The sequence below is a fragment of the Oncorhynchus mykiss genome, chromosome 1 (genome assembly GCF_057628025.1).
Source record: "Oncorhynchus mykiss isolate SJ-2025 chromosome 1, ASM5762802v1, whole genome shotgun sequence".
Classification (NCBI taxonomy): domain Eukaryota; kingdom Metazoa; phylum Chordata; class Actinopteri; order Salmoniformes; family Salmonidae; genus Oncorhynchus; species Oncorhynchus mykiss.
In genome coordinates this window covers 58,109,984-58,115,060 of record NC_143022.1, presented here as the reverse complement: position 1 = coordinate 58,115,060, position 5,077 = coordinate 58,109,984, and the positions used below count along the sequence as shown (strand labels likewise).

General features: G+C 42.6%; 2 long non-coding RNA genes across 2 annotated transcripts; one reads left to right on the top strand and one right to left on the bottom strand.

The window, feature by feature from the left end:
• Nucleotides 1–294: 294 nt before the first annotated feature.
• On the bottom strand, nucleotides 295–1,346 carry LOC149985583 (uncharacterized). Its single transcript, XR_016482499.1, has 2 exons — nucleotides 1,124–1,346; nucleotides 295–899 (listed from the first exon to the last, which is right to left on the bottom strand). It is a non-coding gene; the product is annotated as an uncharacterized LOC149985583 (long non-coding RNA).
• Nucleotides 1,347–1,584: 238 nt separating this feature from the next.
• Nucleotides 1,585–3,897, top strand: LOC149985582 (uncharacterized). Its single transcript, XR_016482498.1, has 2 exons — nucleotides 1,585–1,852; nucleotides 2,845–3,897. It is a non-coding gene; the product is annotated as an uncharacterized LOC149985582 (long non-coding RNA).
• Nucleotides 3,898–5,077: the final 1,180 nt, after the last annotated feature.

Here is a 5,077-nt window from a genome sequence, read left to right as displayed (position 1 = left end):
TGTCCACAATCTTCTCGGCCACATTTCATTAGTACACCTCAATACAGTTCACATAACAATGCATAACTTGCAAGCAACCTCCCTTTAACCTGTTTTGGCTGCATCCCTTTGTTCTCAATTTCCGCCTGAAGACATACCCAAATCTAACTGCCTGTAGCTCAGCCCCAGAGGCAAGGATATGCATATTCTTGGTCTCATTTGAATGGAAACATTCTGAAGTTTGTGGAAATGTTAATTGAATGTAGGAGAAGATAACACGGTAGATCTGGTGGAAGAAAAGAGAAAGAAAGAGCATACGTTTTCTGTTTTTTATTGTTGTAGTATCATCTTTCACATGTACTAGAATAGCCACACAGTCAGATAGGATGCTGGAGATAATTTAACACGAGGGCAACTGTAGGTGTGTAAAGTTTCAGACTGATAACTTCAGGAATGGGTGAGCTACATGACATTTAGCATGAAGTCACCCAGGTGTCCCACACAAGTTGCCCAAATGTACCCAAGTGGCCGAATTGGTGAAATGACCTATAACTATATACAGCAGTGCAAATAACTATATACAACATATCAAAAAGCAATTCTAACACACACACAAAAAAATGTTTAAAAAAATATTTGAAAAAAAAAAAAAAAACAGTAAAGAATGGAAGTCCTCGTCATAATATTTTGCTGCCTGTGCCATGTCCCATAGCAGTCTCTTTCTGATGTAAAGCAGAGGCAAACTGAACAAGTGGTGCATTTCATGCGACACAGAACACAAAGACGCCTCCATGCTGTGCCCTTTTGGCCCTGAGGCACAGTCATGCCTGCAGTAATGAACTGTGGCATATGAACACCACTGGGGTCACAGGTAGAATGGGCAGCTTGGCACTGGGGCCTCCCAGTCGGAGTCGCTATCACTGTGAAAGAAAAAATAAAATAAACATTTGTATTGTATGAGCCTTTTATCATCACATAAAATAAACATATGTATTGATTGTATAGAGCAGAGGGAACAGTCACTAAGGTGTTCCATTCAACTCCGGCCATTGTTGTGTGTATATATATATTTTTTTTTTATTTATTTTTTATATATATAATATATATATATTTTTATATTTCATAAAACGGCATTAGCACTTACCCGTCCAGAAGTACGTCCTGTCCTTGCAGAAACAGCTCCTCAGTTTGTTTGAATCATAACACTCCAAGATTCCTCAAACAAAAAATCTGTCTCACTTTCACTTTAGAGTTTGACTTCGCTTTACATGATGTATTCGCCATGATATCGTCAATGAAATCGTTGAAACTACATCTTTCCGAAATACAGCTGCTCGTAAAAAGCCTTTACAGCAACTCCTCTGATTGTCAAGGCGGAAATGGAGTTCCCTGCGCGTGCGATTACAACCAAGAAATTGTGGTCCAACCCCAAAACATTACATACTGGTGTTTACCTCAGCTCATTGGCTATCTACCCAGCTAGATTTCAAGAAGATCAGTGGTCATTGGGCAGAAATACAGTCAATCAATGAAGCTTCGCTAAAATTATTGGTGCGTCAGGTAGTCATTTATCATTGTCTTCAAATCAGCTCAATTCGGTCAATACTACCTGCAAAAAAAACAACTTTATTTGGCTGTGTTGCAAACATCCAGAGGAATGCACTGAAATCCACCATGACTAGATAAACTATTGTTTACAGGCGCGAATCACACCGAATGCTCCGTAAAAAATTGATAGAGATGGAATTCAAGGCACAAACGGATTACAAAATGTATCGATTTAGGCTATAAAAATGGATTTTATCAAAGAAAACAGCACTTCATTTGATCAATGGGACACTCAGGAAGAGAAATAAGAGCAAGATATCAGAATGTAAGTCATAATTTTACCTTCAGATGTGAATGCGTAAAAACTGTCATGGCGGAAAATGTTTCTGTTCTTGATTGCTCTTCTCAGACAAAAGCATGGGGTTTGTTCTCTGTAATAGCTATTTTAAATTGGAAAAAGTAGTTTGATTACCAAGATTCTTATCTTTTGAAGGGTGTAAGACACTTGCATTTTCACGAATGTTTAATGTTACGAAGTTGTATTTTTAGTTGTCACTCTGACATTTTTGGCTCAGTGTTCTGTCGCTCATGGGGACACGACGTCAATGCCAAATCTAAGGGTAGAGCTAGAAAATTCAAGCCCCTTGGGTGCTGCCAATGAGTTACATTAGAAGTTCCCATCCAAGAAGGCTCAAGGTCATTAGCCAAAGACAAAATTATGTTAAATCACGTTATATCTACAGTAGCTTTATTGGACTGTCCGATCATGTCAACATCATACTTTCAAAATCGTAGCTAGCAGTCATCATGAATCAAGTCGACAATCTACTGGACAATCCTTTGAAGAGAAATTATAAAACGTATTGATGCTCATCGCCCATTGGACATAAACATTACATAACAAATTGGAAATCTCAAATTCAACAATGAGTGGTTTGGAAGGATTCAGAAGCTAACTGCAAGCATTGCAAATTAATGACTAGCCTGCTATTCAGTGGAGTGGGTGTGTGGTCCCAATTTTCGGTTTAAGGCTCTATTTTCCAAGCTTAAAATGATAAACATTCCACATTGGCCATGCAGTCAATACAGCATGATTTCTGCCAAGCTCAAAACAACGGTTAACTCAGAACTGGGAAATCTGACTCCAGTGAGTTCAAGACAACTGGGAACCCAGGAAAAAACTAGCAAGCATTGCTGGGGAAAATACGTTTTTAATGGTCTTCCAACTCGGGATTGTAAGTGGGGAACTCTGGCCTCTTTCTAGAGCTACGACCTGAAGTTCACTAACGTCATCATGATTCAACATTTTCTTTTCAGGGTTCCCAGTTGTTTTGAAAGCACCATAAATCCAGAGAATTACAGACTTTGATGACAGACATGGATGACAAAGTTTGCCCACGAAGGACCACGCGCCACCTTCCTGTTCAAGTGAGCACAGCACAACAAGGAGAGTCCAATGCTGCTGCATTGTATGCTGCTGCATAAATGATGTAATATGCCAGGCAGATATGCATATTGTAGCTAAGAAAGTAATACTAAGTGTATGTTGTGTAGTAAGCTAGTAGCCCATGTGCCTCACCCTAACAATTTTGTCTATTTTCACCTCTTAAATGTGCCTACTGTTCTGACTTAGTGGTGCACATGTAGCCTATAACCTGTTTTTAAGAAATTGAATCATCGAATATTGTATGAGCTTTCAGTTTCTGCTTATATGCCCCCTTTATTTATCCTACGGTTCTGACTTGGTGTATATGGAGAACACTGTAAGAACAGCCCATGTTCTGAATTATGTTGCTGTACATTTCAAAAGTGCTGAACAAATAGTTATACTGATTACATCCGTCCATCATCGTCTTAATCGGAATTACGGATAGCCTTGTCGTCCCCTTATGCCATATATTGTACATTTCAATTGTCAGTAGAAACTGCATTGTTTAAGCAAGTCAGCCGTATCAGCTATGTTTTTATTAAAGGCAGTAAATGAGGCTGAATGAACTGTTTCACTGCCAGGCAAGGCTTCGCTGATAGCCAGATGTAGCAGTGGTAATGTGTTGGGACTGCTGACTCTGCTGTTGGGTCATCTTTATGTAGGCCCTAACAGTTTGTGGGAACAGTTTGTCACCGTTATAGTGCAATTAATGTATTGTTTAGTATTCTGTTGTGTTGTGTAGTGGCATTGCTGGCATGCATCACCAATGTATATATATTTTTTGCACCACCAAGATGCTAAAATCGCCACTGAAATCAAGTTTTGCATCATGCAATAGAGTCTTTATGGATGTGTTATGAAAGACCGAATGTGTCTCACTTAAAACTAAGTATTACATGACCCTGCATAATGTGTCAATAAATAGGTTAATATTCTGCTGATTTCTGAAGGTTCTTTCATGATCCACTGTCAGCGTCGTGTGTATAGGTGGCAGGGAAGTCAGGCGCAGGAGAGTCAAAATGAAGTGTAAATGGAGTCTTTTAATAAATGTCAACAGAACATGCTCCATAACACCAAAAGGTACAGACATGGAAAAACATGGGTACATGGGTACCTGTCGCGCACCAACACAACAAAATAACAACACTGACAATAAAACGATCTCTGACAAAGACATGAGGGGAAAGAGAGGGTTAAATACACAACAGGTAATGAATGGGATTGAAAACAGGTGTGTGGGAAGACCAGACAAAACCAATGGAAAATGAAAAATGGATCAATGATGGCTAGAAGACCGGTGACGTCGAACGCCGAGCACCGCCCGAACAAGGAGAGGCAACGACTTCGGTAGAAGTCGTGACAGTATCCCCCCCAGTATCCCCCCCCCTGACATCGGCCTCGGGGACGACCCGGAGGGCGAGGTGCAGGACGATCCGGATGGAGACGGTGGAATTCTGATAACATGGAAGGATCTAACACGTCCTCCACCGGAACCCATCATCTCTCCTCCGGCCCGTAACCCTCCCAGTCCACGAGGTACTGAAGGCCCCTCGCACGACGTCTCGAATCCAAAATGGATCGAACAGAGTACGCCGGGACCCCCTCAATGTCTAGAGGAGGCGGAGGAACATCACGCACTTCAGCCTCCTGGAGCGGGCCAGCCACTACCGGCCTGAGGAGAGACACATGGAACGAGGGGTTAATACGGTAAATAGTGGGCAGTTGTAACCTATAACATACCTCGTTCACTCTCCTTAGGACTTTAAACGGCCCCACAAACCGTGGACCCAGCTTCCGGCAGAGCAGGCAGAGGGGCAGGTTTCGGGTCGAGAGCCAGACCCTGTCCCCTGGTGGGAACACTGGGGCCTCACTGCGGCGGCGGCCTGCGCCAATTTTCTGGCGCCTCATGGCGCTGAGAGAGCACTGCTCCTATCCCAGCTTCGGATGCGTCCACCTCCACTATGAATGGCAAAGAGGGTTCCGGATGAGCCAACACAGGCACCGAGGTAAACAGAGTCTTCAGGTGCCCAAAAGCCTTGTTCGCCTCAGCCGACCACTGCAAGCTCACCGGGCCCCCCTTTTGCAGTGAGGTAATGGGAGCAGCCACCTGACCAAAACCCC